The 23875-nt window shown below is 29.5% G+C and overlaps 1 protein-coding gene across 1 annotated transcript in view; it reads left to right on the plus strand.

The window, feature by feature from the left end:
• The first annotated feature begins 198 nt into the window (after nucleotides 1-198).
• LOC121116921 (DAZ interacting zinc finger protein 1) overlaps nucleotides 199-23875 on the plus strand; it is a 178788-nt gene continuing 155111 nt past the window's right edge. The window contains exon 1 of the mRNA XM_040711230.2: nucleotides 199-293. The gene's annotated coding sequence lies outside the window, so the exon portion shown is untranslated. The remainder of the gene's footprint in view (nucleotides 294-23875) is intronic.

Below are 23875 nucleotides of genomic sequence, written 5' to 3' on the forward strand. Positions count from 1 at the left end.
CAAATGTCAAGGACTCCTCCATCTTATATTTTTTTTATTGAGACATAACGAACAAGGTCATAGAGAAACACATGTTGATCTACCCTTATAATCAAAAATATTCCAGGTAATAACATTGAGAAATCAACGAATGGAAAGCCAATAGCTTTTCCTTATTGTACACATGCATACCTACATCAACTTTACCTGTCTTACAACAAAGTCCCTATGTTAAGGGAAGTAGTTGTTAGTTTAATCTTCTTGTGGCTGTTTTATGAGTTGATATTATTACATCATGTATAAAAAGATGAAAGGTAGGAATTTTGAATCTTTCTCCTCCCCCTTAGCTTCACAAAACCTTTTTTTATTAGCATGGAGTCTCTTGTTTCGTTTTATTTTATTGAACCACATTTAATTATTGTTTGGTAATGAAATGGTAGTCGCTTTTAACTATGAAGAAGTCACTACGGCAAAAAAGAAAAAGAAACAAAAACGATTTCAAATCAACTCCAATATATATCGTTTCAAAAGAAATATATTAACGATGACATAATAGAAATAAATAAACCTTTAACTTTAACAAATTTAACGTTGTATAACAAGAAAGTTACATTCGAATCTATTATTTACCTTTCTTTTATGTAAGTTTGTATCTTTTTTGTTTTGTCTTTTGCTTTTCCACATACCCCTTATAGACAGAATCAATCAAATATACTCGTATATTTATTTCAAAAGGCATAAAATATTTCAATCTTTGAAATGAATATATGAAAGGTTCTTTTGACGATTTTCCCCCCAGCTTTTTCCACTTATCAAATTGGGTACCTATAATCAAAGATTACTAATATACAGTTTAAGGTGAGGTGATGGCCCAACTTTTTCAAAAAAAGTTGAAAGTTTTTCTACTGTTGAATGTAGTCTAGGTACCCTTTTTTTTTTACCAGTTTCATTACCAATATAGGCATTGGTAATTTTTCATTTCAGTCAGGCTTGTAAGCGTTCTGCTATTTGGATATTCTGTGAAGCGTTCTGTGTATTTTTTTTTCTTGCTCAGCAGTCAATCATTAATTTGGTTCTATTCCATCTTCCTTCCGGCGTTCCAATCATAAGGGATTATTATATAAACTGTACGACAGCAAATAGTGACTTCCACTTTGATAGGGTTAGAGAGGCTTCATTAGAGAAATTTAATAAAGATTATTTAATACAATAATTTCGAGAATATTAGCGTCCAAATGAGCTAAAACTGAGATGGAGATAGAGGCAAAAGGAAAAGTTTAGCCAAATTGATTTGCACATCATTTAAATAATTTTATTTTAACCTTGAGTACCTAAATACAATGATATTCAACAAATAGTTACTAACACTAAGTAAAAAATAAATTTAAGGGTTTTAGAATAATCTAATAATCTTTTTTTCATAACGTACATATTTTATATTTTGGTTAAAACGTATAAGTAGCTTTAATTTTCTTTCCAAAAAAGACAATATTTAATTCATTGTCTGGCATAAACAATATTTATGTATGGATTGCAAATGATAAAATCCATGCTTTCGGAATTACTTACGGCAGTATCCGTTATTTTATGTAGTTATTAGGGGTCGACTAAAACACAAATTTTGTTTTAATAATAGAGAAGATAACTCTCCAAAAGATCGTTGGTGTTCCGTTCCGCTTTTTCATAAGCGCACTGACACAAAACTACATACTCAATTCATATCTGTTCAGTTTTCAAGCATAAAAAAATAATATTAAGAGTTTGAAAAAAAGAAAAATAATAATGATATTTTGGGATGACTCGTGAGTACTTTAGTCTTCATATAATTAACTAATAAAAACAATCGAAATACATTTTAATATACCAGCGTTTATACTTAATTCAATTCTTAGCATATACTGAAAAAAATGCATGAATTATGATAAACATAAGAGACTAATTACAAAAACAAACAGAAACAGAGCTCTTGCACACACTTGCAATATTTCATTTATAATTTTTAATATAAAAAAACATTTAGTTGATTTACACCAGCGATCACTAAATAGACTGCATCTGGTGACTCGTGTTCATATTTTCATACAGATTAACGAACTCTGTTTTATTAATATAAATATTTATATCTATTCGAAAACTTTATGTCTCCTATAATAGATATAAAAATCACGCGTTATGTGTATTAAACAAAGTTTTACTTGCTTTTATATTAATTGTTATCCGTTGGATTGTAATAATTTGCTGGCTGCCATTCACACACGTATGTACATTCATAACAGTATATGTATGTAAGATCTGAAAATAAACTATTAGGGCATGGACAACATTCGTTGTATGGAGTTATTTTAAGAAATAAATTTAATGAAAATTGGTACAGTGAAGTTTAATTAATTAGACCCAAAACTTGCAGTATCATTACTAAAATTGAATGTGCGATCGGTAGAGCGCAAAAACTTCCTCCTAAAAACAAATTGAGTTATGTAACATCTCCAAATTGATTTTTGATATGCTTAAAAACTATACTTACTTTTTTATTCAATATGTCCGTCTTCACAAGCAATAATAGTCTCAATACAATGGCAAACAGATTGACAGCATTTCATGATGAAGGATGTATCTATGGTGTATCATAATGACGTCATTGTTTTGTTTTTTGTTATTTATCTACTTTCAACGAAAATTCTTGATTTTTCTTCATTATTGTATATTTAGTTTTTGCTTGCGTTTTCTAAATTATTCCCGAATATTAATAATTTGTTTCAGACTTCGTAAAGAAGAAATAAGGAGTATTGTATTAAAATTGACCTTTGATGTTGAAATGGGATATTCCATGGGGATTTCATTTTTTGCACCTGAAATAAACGAAATTGCAATCTTGCAATCACTTATTGATAAATAACTTAACCCCTACCTAGCCTCATTGAGCTTCCAAAAACGGGTTTAGGTTTTGGGTATAGCATAAACCCCCCTTATATGGCCTCCCCAAATATCGACACCCCCTTTTTTTCCTGTCTTAGCTTAAAAGAGGGAACCATGCAAAATTTAAGCCTCCTAGGTTCAATGGCGTGGGAACGTATGAAGGACATCTACACACAAAAATCAATCTTGAACCAAAAATAAGAAAATGAGATATTTTCAATCAATTGTTTTATTTCAGAAAGTTAAATTATATGGACTTATTTAGATAAATTATGGGGTTCATTTATGTTTTTTGGGTATAACATACCAAGTAATGTTAGATATAGGCTTCATGTGATATTATTTGATACTTTGTTTAGTTCCAATATGACCTTTAATAATATTTTATATATTTTTTTGTCTATAACTGATCGATTATTACTTTCATAATCTTTAAGTCCAATTTGTGATGTCTACGAAAGATTTATCAAAAAAATTATTAATATAAGTAAAATAATTAAATTTAAAATTGTGGACTCGACATTGAATCAATCTGGAATACTTTGAAATACTAGGTTGTGTTATTAAAAGTAGATATTATTTCGGTTAATAAACAATAATAAAACAAACTCTCACAAATTAAAGTTTGTCAGCATGAAGGCGAAAAGGCAAATGGTGTTTGATATGCTTTATGCCCAAGTGAGTTTCGGGGATATCATGAAGGTCTTAGGGTGCTCTTGGAATCTTGCTTACATTTATGAAGCATGGTGGTTCCGGGCCGGAGACATTAGATGTCTCTTGGTAGTGGTGACACTTGACTATCAGGATAGTGGAAAACGTGGGCACAATGATCACCAGAATTCCGGCCAAGTTAATTAGGTAGCATGTCAAGGCACTCAATGTCAGTAATTGGACTGTGAGGAGGTATGTGAAGGATTTGGAGAAGGTCCCTTATGCCCTTATGTATGACGTCATTAACAACTGCTTTCAACAGCAACCTAGACCATCTGGAGATGCCTAAAATTGTTCACTATATAGTGGTCATAATGGGTAGGGTTGACCACTCTCCTCCCCAGACTGTTCCGTAATTGACTTTGCCACTTGGGACGTAGTCGAGAAGAGTCGGTGCTACCCATAATCGAAATTCGTCTCATCTCAAGGGGTCTGTCGAGCAGCAGTTGGTGACCATGTCCGAGACCTTCATCCAGAACTGCTGCAGTGCTTTTAGACACAGGGTTGATAACATGGGCACATCCAAAGGATTTTTTTTTTAATAATAGAAAGATATATCAATAAAGATGACTGTGATATCGCCTCTATGTTGTACTTCTTTTCATTCTAGCAAAAGTTTACCCTATTTGTTCCTTATCAAAAGGTACACGATTTTATATTGCAGATTGTAACTATCCAGGGCTTACTTTGGAGAATAATAATTCCAGCATTCTTTCTGTTGACGAAACACAAGTGTCAAAGGGAAGTCAAATTTTGGGATCTCTACATCACAAAAGTGTGTTCATACTTTTCCTTCAAATTAGTTTAGAATAATTCGGTATTAGTACGCGGAAAACCACTTTATTTGAGTTGGGTTCTTTATCATAATATGAAGGGATATAAATCCTTAGCCCTTTCTAGCATGCTTGTTTTGCTGTTGATGGCAACACAAGCAGTGTTTTTATTTTTATTAAATTATTTCATTCTTGAGAAGATAATCTTCTAATTACTAAATGTAAGCACGAGTGGTTTGCTCATGAATTACAAAGAGTAAAGCAGATGATTTGTTTTGAAGTTATAAGTGTTAGTCCCTGTTGTATTCAGTTTATAATTAAGGATTGAAAACAGATTGACTTCTGCCCATGTCCTTTCTTGATATAAAATTGTGCTTGTTTTTATTTCCTTTCCCTTAAAAATGATGATGTTTCTAGCTACAAAAATCAAACATAATTACTGCTAAGCTGCTCTCCTCGAAATCATCTTCAAACTGTCAGGATTATCATGGTGATTTTCGGCTCTTACACGAACAAAATGTTAATTATATATAAGCCTAGAAATAATGTGTAAGGTGTAATAAAAAACTCCAATTACGTTTCCAATATAGGATTCGAAGTAAAATTAATGAATAGTTAAGGAGGTTGGAACAAGCCTTGTTTATATCATAATAACTCGGCCTTCTAAAAACATGATTTTTTTGTCTCAAAATCGTTCCTAAAAACTTTTAAAAGTTGTTTAGTATTCCTTGATTTTGAGAGTTTCAAGAATTTTTTTTTAGCAATTTTGAGAAAATCTTTATTCAATACTACATTTTCCAGTTTTTTATCGACCCAAAAAAAAGAGTTTGAGCTTCAGTAAGTCGACAACAACTTCAAGTTTGAAAAATGTGTATCCATTAATAATATTGTACCGGACTATTACTAAATGATCTTACAGTTTTAACAAAAAATATTTACAATTGTGAAAAAGTGAAGTTAGTTACTTTTGTTAAAAATATTTAAAAAATAAAATACTATGAAGTCAAACTCTTTTCTGGGAAAAAATTAGTTTTGTAGAACTTCACAAAATATGTCAATAATATTATAAATACTATAGCTCAAAAATGGATCCTTCCTATTAAAAAAAAATATCTATGCAGACACTGTTACTCTACTGAGTATAGCACGCACATATCTGAAGATTCCCTTTATATACCACCCCTAATTTTTGCACTGACGAAAAATATTATTGTTTTAATGTGAAACATTAACTCATATTTGTTTAAATATTAATATTTTAATGCCAGTTTTAAAATTTTTATACATATTTTTTCTCTCTAATATTGGTAATGAAGCAATCGATTTCAAGTTTCTTATTTTTCTTAGTCCTTCCTCAAACTCCCCTTTAGCTTTTATGTTTTAGCAATATTAACAATATCAGACTATCTTTTTTCGATGTTAAAATACTATTATAGAAGGAATATATTCTCCATTTTACATTTAATTGCCCATGCATAATATATTTTTATTGGAAATTTGAAATTTAATCTGACAATTGCTTGGACATATTTGACATATTTTTGTTTTTAATGATAAATATTATCCTTTTTTAATATGAATAATCAATTTATGAGGATAATTATTTTTATTTTTTTTTGGGTGAGGTGATTTATTTAAAAAAAAAAACCACCAATTATAATAATAAAAAGGTAGAAAAAATATATATATATGTTTTTTTATTGCAATAATTTTATTCTACAAATTAATTGACTCTGCAAATACATACTTAAATCTCTTTTAAAAAAAAAATAGATATATATTATGACAAGCTAACAAACAAAAATAGTACCAAATCATTTTTATTCCTATTTTAAAGTACCAGCTTTAATGTTCATTTACCTTTTTAATTTAAAAGGATGTAGCTCAATGGACAAGGCAGTGGGAAGAAATTATTCTATTTTTTTTAATGATAATGAGTAGTTTCACATAGAAAATACAAACAAAACTCTTTATAAAATTTACATTTCGAAATATTTTTCTATCAAAGCTTAAAGCTGATTTAGTTAAATGCGTTATTACACTTTTAACTATTTAAAATTTTCCCAAATTGGAATTGTTGTAGACATATTGCAACTCATATTTCTTTTCTTTTTTGAGCCAATAAAACATTGAGAATTTTATACAAAATATGCTTCAAAACCAAGTGAGAAATTTACTTTTAACTTTACAAATCGATAAATATAGAAATAAAAGAATATTAAATATCTTAAAAAAGTTTTGGAACAGTTTCAACAAAAATATAATGTATTTCGTGTATTCGTGAGAATATATATACAATTTAAGGTATGGCTTTAAAATATATTAATAAATAGTCAAATCCAATTTTACAGTTACTCTTATTGACCTCCTTTTGAATGTCCCTATGTTATTTTATTTTTGTACAATTATAGAGGTGCAAATATTGTTTATATTAAATATTTTTATTTTTGTCCTTGAAATAAGTCCGGAACTTTCACGCCCCGTCATGACTTTTTACTCTCTCAATATTAATACATTCATATATGTGGTGCGTCAATATAAAAAAAACCTTGAGCAGAAATCAAGAAAAGCAGAAAATCCCAAAATATTTTTTAATTCATATATTGTTCATACAGCCCAATATTTCATATATATATATATTACAGTATAAGGTTGACTTCAAATTTGTGGGATGAATTAAGGTACTCAAGAATTTGAGCTAAGTTTTAATTATTTTATTTGTTAAAAATACTTAATTTGAGGTAATTACGACCTTTTAAATACAATCTTTCAATTTATCATTCTTTTGTTTTGACGATCACTTGTGGGTGGTGATTCGAGTGCAATTTGTAGAGGCTCCAAAGGTTAAATAAAAATAATTTCTAAATAAGAACACACGATAATTCGTCCTAAAATATAAATGTAACCAACACTTAGATTTTAGGAGAATCGCTTTAGCTTTTAGCCACTGGAGTCCCATTACTGTACTCAACCATGTACTCCTGGATTATGGCTGAAATATGAAGGGACTTCTCAATAAAAGGATTGGGGCTCAAGGTGAAAGAGTAATTATCGAAGAAAAAAGGTGGCTCACACCTTTATTTCACAAAAGTAACATTTATGCGATTAAAATAACGAAAAAGCAACCTGGAGTTGGCATAACAAGACTTTCCATTATAATTCCTAAAATTTATATTTGAATTTAAATAGATTTAACAAGGAACCCTGACACTAAATGGTGCCAAACAGTGACTCAATTTGAGATCTATTGGTAAATCATGTTTTGGTCGAACTTGTAGAACGATACCATTTCTTGACCCATGGAAGTATCCTACTCTTTCAGTAGTCTATGTACTTATTATAACCTAGTTTTGTTACAATTTTAATCTTTTTTTTACCGACTCCGGTACCAAAATTAGTGTCTGGAGTTCGGTGTATAGCAATGTATGTATAGGATGTCGTAAAGGGAAATTCAAATGCACTTACTACTGTATTTCTACAGAATTTCCAATAAAAATGTACAAACAACTGGAGATGAGATAATTCTATACGAGAATATTCAGAGTTTTGATCATTCGAGTTTGAGTTTATTTGAGCTTGTGTATTAATATTTTGGGTGAGTTTTTCAGAAAATTGTCAACATTTGTAAAGTCGATTTTTTTCGACTTAGACCAATAGTCGAACCAAACACAGCTTGATAGGATTTTTTAACAGTACATATATATTTATAAGGAAATTATTTCCTTGCTGAGACCTTTTTATTCGAAAGAATTACTTCAACAAAGTAATTCCTGCTTATGTCGTTGCTAGGTACGTAGTATATTTTTTGTTTTTTTCCTCTTTTTCTTACAGGTTCTTCGAGGTAATTGAATGAAAAGTAATGACAGCTAAGCTATTTTCCTACCCAACATTTTTTAAATTGTCAAAATGACAAAGTTCATTTTCCTTTTTTTTTTTCATACCTAAATGCTTACAATTTTCAACTCTACTTTTATAAGCATCTCTAAACCTTTACTACTATAGTGCCGTATATATAACAACATTAGCCAACACTTAATATTGTTATCTTGTGGCACTCTCAAATACCATCGTGTCCCAAAGAATTAAAAGCACAACCCCATCATTCTTTATAGCATTGATTCGTTTTCTTTACAATGACTTAAATATAGTTTAATTTTCTTATATAATAGGTACGATACTCTATTTCTCTCTCAAGATAAATGTAACTGTTCTATCAAATTGTTATATACTTATTTTATTTTTTTCTAAATAATAATTGACTCAGACATCTTCTCACAGCAGAAAAACGCGCCTTTCATTTTTTTATAAATAAATACCACATTTTTGTTCAACATCAATAACGCTTTTGTGTTATAAATTTTTTTTTTTTTTTTTTGGGGGAGGGCAGGCTATGGTTTACAATTTTGTTTGAAAAAAATACAAAAATTAAATTTTGTTTAGAAAAAATTTCATAAATCCATTGTTGTTCACAAAAAAAAAAATTCTTCCAAAATCCATTAATATCGACAAAAAATGAAAGTGTTTGGATTTTTTTTTTTAAATTCAATTATTGAAAAAAAAACTAATATGTATGTTGGAGTTCGACTTGCTTAGATGATATTCAATATTCATCATAGTACCTTGTATACTTTTTTATTTAGTATAAACGAATGATCGGTTTTACTCAGTTAAAATAAAGATATTTAAATCCTAACATTGATAATCCCGACGTGATATCGTGTCTCCTAAAAAATATAATTATGATGGTCAAGACCATGCGGACAATGCCCGTCAGATCGAACAAAAGTACGTAGCAGAAGAGGTCAGCAACTTTACTCTTGCAGTAGCAGAACTAAATCTTCCAAAATTCTCGGCGATGGATCCGGAAAATTGATTTCGCAGAATTGAGCTGGATTTTTTGATGAGGAAGATAAATGAATATCATACCAAATATTTTTTAATAGTTTCAGCATTACCAGGTGAAGTTTTTAGGTATATTCCTATTAAAAAAGAAGGACTCATGTATGATTTTGCAAAAGAGGGAATTTTACTGAAATATGGTCTCTCACCTTCAGATAGAATTTAAAAAAATTCTGATATGCTGTGCCATTCATCGGGATTTCCCCTCGGGAAATTATAGATGAAATTTAGCGTCTCCTTAACGAGGAATGCATCCATGATTTGTGTCATCATTTACTACGGGAGGCCCTCATCAGAAATATACTTAAAGACCAGCAAGGGTACTTGAGAGCAGAGTCTCATTCAGTTGTAGAATTGAAGCAAATGTAGGTTGCAGCCAAATAACTTAGCAATTCACATATTTCCACCGTTGAAGACTCGTCCGCTTCGCCTCCTATCGATCATGTTTTAAAAAAACCTCTTCATAACACGTCCAAATTTTTTAAATCTAAGGAGGAAAAGATATCTGCTATTATCATTCTAAATTTGAAATGAGTGCAACTACCTGTTCTGGAGTTAGTTGCCATTTTTTTGTACTTGTTTCACAAAATTAAATTGTCCTCGGTTACACGGGACCGAGGTTGTAAATAGATCATCAAACTTTTTCATCAAAGACAATGCAAATTTGATTAACAGGAGTGCAAGTGTCTGTCATTCGATTTAAAAAATTTAAAAGTCTTGTTCGAGAAAAACTCTTACCTATTATTGAATATGGAGGAACCCTTGTTGATGTTAGTGGTACAACAACTTGAACTCTCAATCTAGAAAATCTAGGAGATTTCCAATGGAAATTTATTGTGGTACAAAGTGGTTGTCCAATTTTGGGTGCAGATTTTTTATATAATTTCATATTTGGAGTTGATATTTTCAATAAAAAGTTATTCCGAGACGAACCGTGCTTCATTTCAGAATTATCAAAGAGTCAAGAAATCAAATTGAAATATAATTATGTCTATGATAATAAAAGTTTCATTGAAACTTATCCAGCTCACGGAGTTGAACACCATTGCTTTGCGAAGTCCTGCAAGTTGGATGGTGAGAAGTTAAATTTTGTATGAGACGAAATCAACGATTTTTTGACGGAAGGAATCCTACGATCGTCTTCTTCTAATTTTTCTTCCGCTATTCACGTCGTTCCAAAACCCAAAGGAAGCTGGTGAATGTGCGGTGACTATCGTCTATTAAGTAGGATGACGGACCTTGATCGGCATCCCCTCCCAAATCTAAGAGATTTGGTGGCAAAAGTATGACTGTTTTTAGTAAAATTGATTTACACAGAGCGTATAACCAAATACCTATGAATAGCACTTCTATAAATATAACTACAATCATTACGCCATTTGGTTGATATGAATATTTGAGGATGCCTTTTGGTCTTAAGAATGCTGCTCAGGCATTTCAGAGACTCATAGATTCAATTCTACAAGGAATTTCAAATGTGTTTGATAATATCCTTGTCACTTCGGAGTCGATGGATGATCGTTAGAAAACGTTGAACATTGTTTTATCAAGACTAAAAATAGCTGGTATGATTATTTTCCCTGAAGAATGGGAGTTTTTCATGAAGTCGGTAGACTTCCTTGGACATTCTATTTCATTGAAAGGTTTTAGGCCTCTAGAATGTAAGGTAAAGGCAATCCAAAAAGTACCAACTCCAAAATCAAAAGATGAACTGCAAAGACTTTTGGGCATGGCCAATATAACTTTCAGTTCATCGAAAGATCGTCTCAATAGACGCTCATTTGTACACCCTGTTAAAGAAGAATGTAAAGTTTAATTGGAATACAGAACATAAACACGCCTTTCAAAGTATTAAGAATAGTTTATCTAAAAGTACTCCACTTGTATTCAGAGATAGTTCATTGTCTTTACCCCTGACGACTGATGCATCTGATACAGGGATATATGCTGTTCTGGAGCAAAAGGTTAATGGACATTGGTAACCCCTGGTTTTTGGTCTCGGGCTCTTTCAAGGACAGAACAAAACTGTTCTACATTTGATAGGGAATTATTTAGTGTTAAGAAAAGCATCAAACATTTTCTATGGGCATTGGATAGACAAGTTTTTAGAGTTTTCACGGACCCCAAACCTTTAGTCACTGTGATTGACATTCCCAATCCCTCTTGGACACGATACAGTTTCTTACTTTTTCATTCAATGCAAAATTCAATACTGATATCGAACATGTTCTGAAAAATTAAATCCTACTGCAGACATTTTTTCTAGAAGTATAAATAACATCACAATAGGCCCAACCTTCATCGAAGACATAATTGAGATCAAAAGAAACAGGATCCTAATTTACTTAAGTTTAAAATTAAACCTTCTTTTAAATACATTGCAAGAACCTTACGAGTTCGACTTGCTTAGACGATATTAAATATTCCTCATAGTACCTTTTTATTTTCGTATAAAGGAATATTCCTTTTTACTCAGTTAAAATAAAGATATTTAAATCTTAGACTATAATATACACTAAGTTTTGTAAAATCCACAGTTATATAAAAAAAAATCAAATATAAAATTTTTTTGGGAAATTGGGAAGTTATTCCCCCAAAATTACATTTTCGGGAAGAATTTAAAAAATCCTCAGCTGTTGACAAAATTGAATAATTGGATAACAAATTTGAAAAATTACGTTTCAAATATTTAACTCTACAACAAATTCTTGAGGTCACTTTCTGTCTTTTATGGGCACACCCGAATGCTCAATCAGGTTTTAAATATAATTGAACGTAGTGGGAATTCACTCCTCAGGAGTTAAATAATATAGCAAACAAAAATAAAATTTATTCCTCAGATTTCCATTTCCAAGAAACTCATAAAATCTACACACGATTTACATCCCTAATAACATATCAGTTCATAAACGAAAGGTTCATAGAAAGGTAACAAATGTCTTAAATTTTCAGACACGCCATTTTTAAACTTACCCATATGGATAGAGCTGTAAATATTTATTTAGAAAGTAGTTTATGTATAAAAATATAATTATAAGATATTATCTACATCATCATGAGCATCTTTAGCAAAAACAAAAGTTTATATAAATTAAAAATTTATGGAGATATTTAATATTTAAACTAGTTTAAAGAGCGATGTAGAAAAATATACATTTATGTCTTAATGGGATAAGTATACGTAAACGTAATAAATGGGGAACTATTATCTTTTGAACTTTTTTTGCTCCACAACTATTTTTATACAACTAAATATCATGAATGCAAAAAATAAAGCAGTCTATATGAACAAAAATAGAAACACACATTAAATGCAAAGATTTTTTCATAGGTAGAATAGTTTCTTTTATGTATTTATTTATATTTTTTAGTGGCGTCTCAATGTACCTATGTAGGTAGCATGTTCCTTAATTAAAAGTCATAAAACCATATAAACTTATATCATGCATAGGCCTATCAGTCTACAGTACTTCATTCCCTTATTTATACACAAAAATAAATATTTAAATGCCATTATGAATGAACAAAGGGATATTACATATATTGCTATTATAATATATGAGTATATATTTTCCGACATTGGTGGGTGATTCTAAAAAGGGATATATTTTTCAGTTCATTTGGCTCACTTATGGTTAAAAAAGGAATTTATGTGAACAAAAAACTTAGGTTAGTGATTAGAAAGGAAGAACAGTTGATGAGTCTACTAATAGAATAATTATCGCCTATCTTTGCTGTAAATTGATTTAAAAGTGCATACTAAAATAAATATGTCTAAATTGAAATGTAGTTACAATTTTTTTCCTGCACTAATACTATTTTAATTGTACAAGATTCTTCTCTTGAAAGCAGTAATTCATTTTCTACCGCAAAAATCATATAAAAAGGAGCTAATATTCACAAGGGATTAATTCAACAAAGCCATTTGTCTTGCTCCCACTTTCTCCTCACATCCCTACTTAAGATATTTTTAACGTAGGGCTTGTATGTGAGTAACACAATCAAAATCCAAAGCACAAAAAAATTAACACTATCCAACAAAATCACACATTTTTTGAGGTAAGAACAACATATTATGAAATTAGTAGAATTTGATCCCTTAATTCAAAATATGGGCTTATTTTTTTCTCCATTAGTCTAATGGCCTTGACAAAAAGTGTACAAGTTTTTATTTTATTTTTGACATTTTTTAATATTCAAATATATAAAGTATAAAAATACTCGGTATCGTTGACAATTTGAGATATAACCATTACAATATTGGCAAAGATAACATATTTGAACTGATTTTATAAGAAAAATCTGAATATTTCCGTATCATATAGCAAGGAAGAAAAGGGGAAGAAAGAGAGCTAGAAAAAGAAATAGATAAAAAAAAAAGAGGCAGTGGTAGAACTAAAAAAGTGTTAAATTTCTCTTGAGAGTAGGATCCCATATTCGGAACGTCGTTCATCAAAGGAAAATTGAACTTGTGGCAGTCGGATTAAATGATTAAATATTCATTGTTTAGTTAATTTAATGCCTAAATACATAAATACACTATAATAAATAAAAATATTAACCCAGAATATTTAGATAATAAAATTAATAAACATTTATGAAACAAAGAAGAACTCTTTGAATCTCCTTTTACCCTCTACGCAAAAACCTAATAATCATTCGTCTTGGTAACTATAATTATGACTGTGTTGTAATATACTTTGACTTCAGAATGACTTTCGATAAAATCCCTCACAAGGAACTCCACTTTCAATCGTCAAACATTGTTATAAAGTGTCGTTAATATATTGGTTTAGAATCTGGTTGAAGAATGGGATACAGTGTGCTGTGATCAATTTTACCGTCTCTGAACCTTACAACGTCTCCTTAGCTGTATCTCACAGCAATATACTTGGTGTTAGTCAAATATTTTTCGATATATATATTTTTTAATTCACAAATGATACGATAATCATCTGCCCTAATTTAAACTTCGTCGGTGATGTTTATACTCATTTTCTTAAACATGTTATTAAATGTGTATTGTTTCCTTTCTACGAAGAAAAATTCATAGACTCAGGCTTTAAGGTGATAGATGATTAAAATTAGGAATTTAAATCTATTTTGATCTGAGATTGATATACACTATATTAAAAGAAAGGTTTTATCTGACCTTGGGAATAATTAAAATAAGGATATAAGCTTGTAACCCTTCATTCATGGTGAAAGTTTAAAACCTTTTTGTCTTCCCAATCTTAATGTACAGATCTGCGATCTGACATTCTTCCAAAAACAATTTGATTATGTTCTAAGAAAAGGTACAATTCAGGTCTACGTCGATGTTTTCTGCATTAAGAGATAACTACAACTACGACTTTACCTCATCACTAGATACCATAGATTTACCATGAAGTAGTTGTTACGGTCCATATAAACGGGATACTATACAAAGGCTATCCCTTCAACGAAACGAGACTATTTGATCAAAACAACATCTACCTCACAAAGCCGAATAAATCCATTTTCAAGTTTATCTTATAAATTGGGTGTCTTCTCGAATTCCATACCACTATGCTTTCTTCAGATAAGTAAGGACTACCTCCAGCGATTTCTAGTTAATTCTTTTATATAAGACATACTTATATTTGAGCGATTTGAAACTTTTTTCGAATTTCGAGAAACAGATGGTATGAAAAAAATATCATATGGTAAGAAAATTATTACCTATGCAAAATTTCATTGTTTAGATCACACATCTCGTTCAAATTATGAATAAAGGCAAAAACGACTTAGTGAATATATATAATAGCAATACATTTTTAATTATTTTGTATGAAATAGTTTTGATAGACATTTTCTAACCCAGAAAAAGTTTAATTTTTCTAATTTTCTAGATTGTATTTTTTGCAAAAAAAAAAAAGAGAAAAAAATTAGGAAAATTTGATGTCCGCGGATAGCACCCATTCTTTTTTCTTACATTTTCAGGGAGAACAGATTAAATTTTTCAAATGGTATTCTCTCTTTTTACTTCATAAGGTAACTTTACAAAAAATCTTTATTAATTTTTTTTATAGGTCAGAATAATGTCGATCATTATTAACAAATGTAAAATAAGGATTTATCCTGCATTTTAATCTTTATTGACAAAGTAACGAACTTTTATCTCCTCTCTAACTCTGAACAAAATGTCTAATTATAGAGGAAATCTTGCGTGGGTTATTTTCTTATCATAACCCAATTTTTCCCAAATATCCGTAATAGAAATTGGAAAAAAGCTGAAAAGCTAACCTGCCTAATATACAAATTATTTACATTTTAGAAAATAAACTATCGCCGCTAGTCAAAAATCAATTCATAAATAAATGTAATTTCCCAATTTCCTAAATAGACATTAAATGTTGATGTCAATATACCATATATTTATTATTTTGAATATTTATCCATTTACACTCATAAATTTCTCTAAGAGGTTGTAGAATAGAACTTGATAAGGGGAACTCCAGCGTTATGGACGTTACATTCAGAGATACATTTGGAAACTAAGCTATTGATTTGAATTTTCATTTTTAGTTACACATATTACTATAAAAATAAGCCTGCGATATGAAATGTTTTGAACCTTTGGATTTTGAGAAAAGTGACAAAATACCCAGTGATATAGATTTTACGAAAACGGACAAGCTTTTTGGACTCATTGAACACATGATGAAAACTCTCTGAATTTATCTTTCGCAGTCTAACAACTTTAAATATCATTTTGTAGGTTTGAGGTAACCAAAAATCATAGCTTAAAGCATATTCAATTCACATAAAAGGCATATTAAAAAAATGAAATAATATTTCAAACGTGGAAATCGAAATGAATGGAGCCAACAACAGCTTATGTTTTTGTAGGAACTGAATTTCGGTTCCTCTTGACTTTTGTCGTGATTCTATTGGTTGAAGAAATAAAAGAACAAGAAATAATCATTATTAGCTCTTTACTCCATTCATAGGATGAAATACATTAAGATATATCTACCTATTAGTTTTTTTTTAGATACAGTAATTTTAGCATGCTTGATCTTATATAATTATAGCTGTGTCGATAAGGAACAACCATAACGCTAGGAAATAGTTTACAAAATAATAAGACTAGGGTAAAAAATGTTGATAATGAGTCATCTTTATAAAAGTTAGCCTTGCTTGGAAAGTTTGGGTGACATTGCTTTCAAAGTGCTTGTTTATGTCAACTTTTCCTAAAAAACGTTAGGAACCATAGTTGTCCCATAAACGGGCATCACAACAGCACGTTCCACGAACCAATGGAAGGACGCAAAGTACATAACTTATTTACATATTAACACAACAGTCCTTCCTTATGAAAGAGTAAGAATACATCGGTAAGATATTTTTTTCCCCATACTGGCTATTAAGAAAGTCATACAATTTTGTTCATTGAAAAATAGTTGTCTTAAGTATTGCGTCTCATCATTGTAGTGAGGAAAATATGTATTTGCATGAATATTGTGATCAGATGTATTTTATACTTCAAAATATAAACCTTGATAAATGATTTTAAGTGGGTTTGTGTTTTTAATATGTCAACTTTATTTTTGCATGCTGAGGTTGTTATTTGCATGAAATTCCCCTTAACTTAGCTGATACGGATGATATATAAAGTATTTTTGTACGAAAAATAGATGTTCTTTTGCCAAATAGAGGCTGTGTTATTAGGATCACACTATGCAGATATCTGAATACATATTTTTTTATAATCTTAAATTTATGAATATGAAATCTTCTACCAGCGGAGCAATAATTATATATATTAAATTGCCACTGTTAAAGAAAATTTCAATCGTATTTTAGTTAATTTGGTCAAGATTTGAGGATAAATTGATCTAAAATCTAGAATAAAGCATCTTTTCTTTTTGAAAATAATGATTGAGTAGGAAAAAATCGACATTAACTATTAGAGATATTATTATATAATGTTGAAATTTATCATACATATTTTTGATATACTATAGAATATGATAGTACTTTATATTTTCAAATTAAGAGGATTACTTTAATCTAGCGTTTATTTAAGTCTATAGATAATTGTTGTGTTCATATGATCACAATATATGTTAATGCTTTAAGATCAAGAGTAGTTAAGAGACATGTCTTTATATAAAAAGTAGTTATATAATATTTTTATTAACGATAAGTAATTCATTAACACTTAATTAGTAAATAATTCAGAATTACCACAAAATATTTTTATTTCCCTTCAAATTGGTATATGATATCATTGTTCTACTAAGAATTAAAATTGAGGGTCGGCAACTCATTTTTTCTCTAACAAATGGGTATGTTCGACGGGACCTTTTTTTTCTTTTTTTTCTATATAAATATAGTTATCATTTTTATAAATCATTCTATTACTCTTCCGTCCATGACTCTACCACCAACCTTAAAATGTTTAGAGCCAAAACAAAGTTCATAGTTAGCATATCTTTTTTAATTCAAAAATTAATAAATCAGTTTTGTTTACTTATTTGATAGCTGTTCAATGGTATATCAGAGTTATCAATTATTTGCTTTAGCTTACAAAATATATTTATCAAATATTCATCAATTCTAATTTTTTCATCTTTAATACCTCTGAGCTAAGAGTTGGATTGAGTTCTGGATCCAAAATTTATTTCTGAGGTTATTTATATCTTTCAATCATTCTCAATCCAATCGTCTTGTTTCCTCTTTCATTAGAGTCTCTTTAAAACTTATTAACTTATAAATGTATAGCATCAATGTTTAAACTTGGAAGATAGCACTACTTATCGGAAGTTAGACCAAAGGGAGTTAAGTCCAGAATATAGGGAGGTAGAATTTTTATACAATCATCAAACATACATTAGTGGAATATCGAATATCTAAAGATTCAGTTAATGGAATGCAAATACCCATAAATCATTATAACTATAAAATAAATATTTGATCCTTTGCCAATTTTGTAACTTTTGTTAGTTGATAAAGAAAAGACCAGTTTATAATTTTAACAGTGAGAGACAGACATTATATGATCACAAAAAATGAGTATGAAGGAAGAAAAATAATGAGTATAACCCCAAGAACACCACTCCTATTGTCGACTATGGTAGTTGAAACATTATGTTTTCCGGATGTACTCAGAGGAAATTACGACTTCACTGCATGGAAATGATGGTGGACGTTCCATTTATCTTGGGGAAATATTGGAGGACAATTACCTTTCCACAGGGTCGGCCACTGTGGATGGGTCGTTTAATGCAGTGGCTCCAAATGTGCTTGTTGCAGCGAGATGAGCACCAAAAAAGAAAAATATTACTTACATTGACATTACTTTGAGTGGTATCAAAACATAAATAATGATACATCCACAAATTTTTAATATGTTTCCTCTGGATCATATAAAAAATTAATTCTCAGAAGATAGTGTTTACAAAAACCCATAGCTAATCCTTGTTCGTCTGACATGGAAAATGCGTTTATCAAACTTTCACGTGACCAAACATTAACTACAGATTTTGATATTAAAAAACTTGACAGATTCTGGATTTTTGTGATGAATGAGTACCAAACTAGTACATATATTGCTGATTTCATATTTAAAATATATTCGACTATTTGTTACTCAAATATTTGGCCATGCCAACAAAGGAGTGGCTCAAAAAGAAGCACATTAAGGCCATGGAATGGGTTAGCCAGTCTCTGGAACTCAATGCTTTCGAAAATCTTTGTCAGTCAGCAAACTTACAAGGCATCAAATACTTATTTTCTCTTCTCTATGTATTTTTAATCAAATAACATATGTATACTTTTTGAAAATTACTATAAATTAAAAAATAACAATTAAAAAAAAATATTGTTAAATACATATATTTAATAATTCTGAAAGTAGTTACAGTCCTATTTTAAGATATTTTCATAGCAAGTAGCAAATTTTGCATTATACTGGGTGAGAAATTCAATAATTCGCAAAGCTTTTGCTCTCACATGAACGGGTCCATAGTGACGTCAATTATTCATATCTGACCCTAAACCTGAGACTGGCATTGATGAGGAACTCTTTGTCAACTTTGTCCACTGCCTCGAGAATGGAGGCCAAAAAGAGTCAAAAGTGTTATTCCCAAGTTTATTCGACTCTTTCTCCATAATTCACCGCAAATAGTAGTCCAAGATGTTCATATCTGGAGAGTTACAAGGTCATTTTAATCCAAAATGATCATGTTTCGGACCCATTTGACTTATTGGAAGCCTTGGCATCAAGCTGATTTTGGACGCTTCGTAAACTCAATAATCTCCTTCGGTATGCAACTAGAACGGAAGTACGTAATAATAGCTGCACGGCATTCGTTAACGAATTAACACTCTAAAATTTTTTATTTATTTTTTATACAGTTTTGTCAGCTAAATCTGATCACCACTTATTATTATTAATATATAGCTTCCGTATACATAATTATATATAAATGTGTATATTATTTTTAGTAAAATTATGCGGGACGAAATATGTCATTAGTTAATTAGATAATATCTACTTCATTATTACAATCCTACCAACTGCATTATATAATGATCGGGTTGATGCTTTCTAATTAACTGACAATATATTTTGTCTTACATAATTTTACAGAATATAATATACATTTATATATACGGAAGTTATATATTCACATAACATCAACCCCATCATTACAACCACACTTTCACAAACATATATTTAGGTCTAAACTTGTTCACGATTTACAATCCCAACAATGTATATTAGGGGGATGCAGTTCCTCCAAAATTATCTGAATCGGAAAAACCTAATTTTGTACTGCAGCTGGAAAAGTAGAACACAAATACACAAATTTAGCAATTTGGGTTAACTTTAACGTCTAGCACAATTGCAATTTCTAAACCTGTATGAAACAATACTTTTTTATTATGATTCTAATAAAAAAATATGTTTATAATCAAATAAAGATTATCTTGTATAATAATTTTTTTGTCACCTCACTTTCCTTGATTGTATCAAGCAATAAGTGTTTGCACCTAGACCCTTTATTAAAAAAAAAATTATTAAACTTCTGCTGAGAAAAGAAGAAGAAAAATATTAATAGTTTTTCCTTTTTAGTTATTTTCTTTTTTACTAATTATCATATTTATATAATAATGTAAATTTATAAATATAATTAAATTAGCAGCTACTCTACACATATAAATACATAGATAATTCGTCAATTTTTAAAAACCAACTATTTTTATTTGCTTTTTGTTTCTTTGATTTGGAAGGGAATATCTTGAGCTATGGCTATTGCTGGTGAGTCTTTGTCTTAGAGTCACTAATTTCAATACTGTATATGTTTTTATGTCATTGCTATCTTCATAAAAAAATAGTGCAAATGGGACGAGTTATTTAGTTAGATACCACAAATGTGCCGAGTATGCCTTGATTGCTGCATCTACACAAGTTTTATATATCTTCAAGTTATTGACTGGTATGAGCTCATTCAAAGGTGTTGCTAAAGGAAGTAGAATTGCAAACCAAAAAGACAGGTAACCCAAAATAAGAAAGTGTAGAAAGCAATTTAGTTTCTGCCAAGTCTCAAATACAGCCCCCTTGGGTAATTCTTGAACTAACTTTTTGCTCAGCAGATCAATCTTAAAAGCAGAAAGTAGCTTGGATATCCATATTGCTTTTTGTAAGGTACCAGGTCAGACAAACTGACAAAACCTTTATCTTTTCCCTCACTTAATTAGATTATTATCTGGATTACCATTTCCTTACCATCGTCCCCTCTAACAAAAAGTCTCAGTGGACAACGTTTTGCAAAGCTGAAGGATATCTTCTTCTTTCTTCTAGTCTATTGTTCACAGATGGATAATTGAGGTCCTTGACATTACAACAAAATAATGACATAGGCTAAATAATATTTTACCCCAACACTCAAATATTGACCTAGCCTACTAATGAACAAAGTGTGCTTTTTGAATGCAAATTTTTCAATTTGTAAAAACTACTTGTACTAGTATTGCTATAGCAAATTAACCAAAAAAGTAATTAACCAAAAAAATGAAAAGTTACTCACTATGCAGCAAAATTTGACATATGTACTAGTAATTGTATGTGTCTTCAACTGACGTTATTGCAGTACTATCAAAAGGCCATCTGATCCTCACGATGATTTTGATTTATAAATACATATATATATATATATTTTTTGTTGGGGGGTTAACATTTTGAACGTAGTTATTTTATTTTTCTTGTCATCATTTAAATACAATATTTACATTCTAAATTTAAATTATATTATATTGAAAGGATAGTTAATAAGAAAAAATGTTTTTATTTTCTGTACAAAAGTTTAATAATGTCTATTATATGTAATAAAAATAGTGTAATCGCAACTACAGTAAATAAATTAAGTTCAACTGATTCTGAGAAGGATTTTTAATTTTAGGAGCAACTGCATCACCCTTATATATATTTGATTCAATGTTGTACAGAGACTAGTGGTTTACTCTAACTCTTAAACTTACTTTTGGAAATTTTTGAACGTTTTTTTAAAAAAAAAGAAGAAAAATGGAGACAAATGTATTTGTTAAGGAATTAACTAAGAAAATGTTTTAAAAAGATATCTTTTTTTTTTTCTTCTAATAAATTATATTATGTAGGTTTTTCATGTCGTCTCATTGTTAAGATTTTTTTCCCTTCATTTCTTCTGAAAACTTTAAATTTAATTTTAATCAATTATTTACCTACACAAAGGAAATGTCGTACACATGAGTTCATAGGATGGTCTTAAAAAGAGCTTTTAGGTAGTTGTAAGTATGTTTTTGCTATTTCATAATTGAAACTATGTACATACGTTCTGAAGGTACACAATATGATGGTATTTCCCCCTTAATCTATTTTAAACTTTCCAAAAATAAATTGGAGAATAATAAATGTTGGTTTTATATACAATTATTATTTTTCATCAAATTTCCCCTTTTATATCCTTTTTTCATATTCGTCGATGGGATATATATACACAATAAAAAGTCTAAATATTATTTTAAACCTCTATGGTAATTCATTCTGGAATTTGTTGATGACTCAAAAATGAATAAAGTACCATCCTCTCCAAAAAAAATGATATAGGAATTATATGATAAATTAATAATATATTGCAACAAGCTTTTTAGACCTCCGGATAAAGTAAACATTTGTGATAATTATTTAAGCCATAGAAATCAAAAGTTAGAATTAAAATCTCCTATCGTAGTAGGTTTGGCCATTTTAATGCTTCAAAAAAAAAAAATCATGTTTATGAATATAATTTCGATTCAGAGACAACAACTTAATAAATATAAATTGGATTTAATTTGAAATTTTAATTAAATATCGCTTTTAACTTTCTACCTGAGATATTTTATTATGATATATCCGATGTGATTTCGTTGTTTTTATTCTTAATATTCTCGAATGATTTTTAATTAAATATATAATGTATCCTAATAAAGGCTGAGAAAAAAAATGCAATGAAAGGTTCAAAAATTAATTATAATTTATTTAATTATTTGACTTATTCTAAGAAATTATTAATATTTTCCAGTCTCGAAGATTAACCCCCATAACAATATGTTTAAAATCCAATGTTTTTTATTAGTATTTATTAATTAGATGTAAGAAATATAATTGACTTTTTTATTTTTGAACTTTTCTTGTATCTAAAATACTTCTTACAAGTAGACAACTAATTGGCTTAATAATAATTAATTTCAAAACATTATTAAGCTACCTAGCATTCTAAATTTTACCCTAAAAACGTGACTTTTTAAAAAAGGATTCAAAGACCAAACCTACTGGCCATTACAATTTTTTAAGTATCTTTTTCGTGTTCTATACCATAAATAAGAATAATAAAGGGCGTTCCAAGACCTGCATTTTGTTGCATAGTGAAATTTACAAAGAATTTGCAGTAAAAATAGGGTACATACAATATATATTAAGGATATTTCAGTTTTTGGCGTTTATTGACACCCAAATAAGTAATGGAGGGTTTTAATGAGTTAAAACATGTCAGATTTTTTAGTAATGAAAGACATTTAGTCGCAGTCCTCGGAGAAAAACACTTCATAGGCGATTATAAAAATAGAAGGCGCCTTCGATATTTTACAGACGTTTATTTGAGTATCTGATGATTCTTGCTCCAAAATTATTTGTACACAAAACAGGAGGCAGATGTTAACAAGGGTATTTTGTTTAAGTTAAAAATTATCTATGTATTTCAAACATTAGATTATATTTTTGTACATGATTACTAGGGAAGAAAAAAATGAACGTGAAAATTAAACCTCTCTCTTAACTTGTGTAATCAGCTAGTACAAGTTGCAGCTTTTAGTTAGCAAATTATATCCTATGTATTTTTGCTGGCAGAAAATGCTGCCATTTTCACAACTTGTAATCTATTACCTAGATGTCTAAAAAGTCATTTAAAATTATTACATCAAATATTTTTTGACATAGTCTGCTCTAAGGCTTAAAATTTAGGCCCTTCTACTTTTTTCTTACCAATTTTCAGCAGTAGTGTTTTGACTATAATCACAATCAAAGAAAACTATATGAACCACAAAAATCC

The sequence above is a fragment of the Lepeophtheirus salmonis genome, chromosome 4 (assembly GCF_016086655.4).
Source record: "Lepeophtheirus salmonis chromosome 4, UVic_Lsal_1.4, whole genome shotgun sequence".
NCBI classification, from domain to species: domain Eukaryota; kingdom Metazoa; phylum Arthropoda; class Copepoda; order Siphonostomatoida; family Caligidae; genus Lepeophtheirus; species Lepeophtheirus salmonis.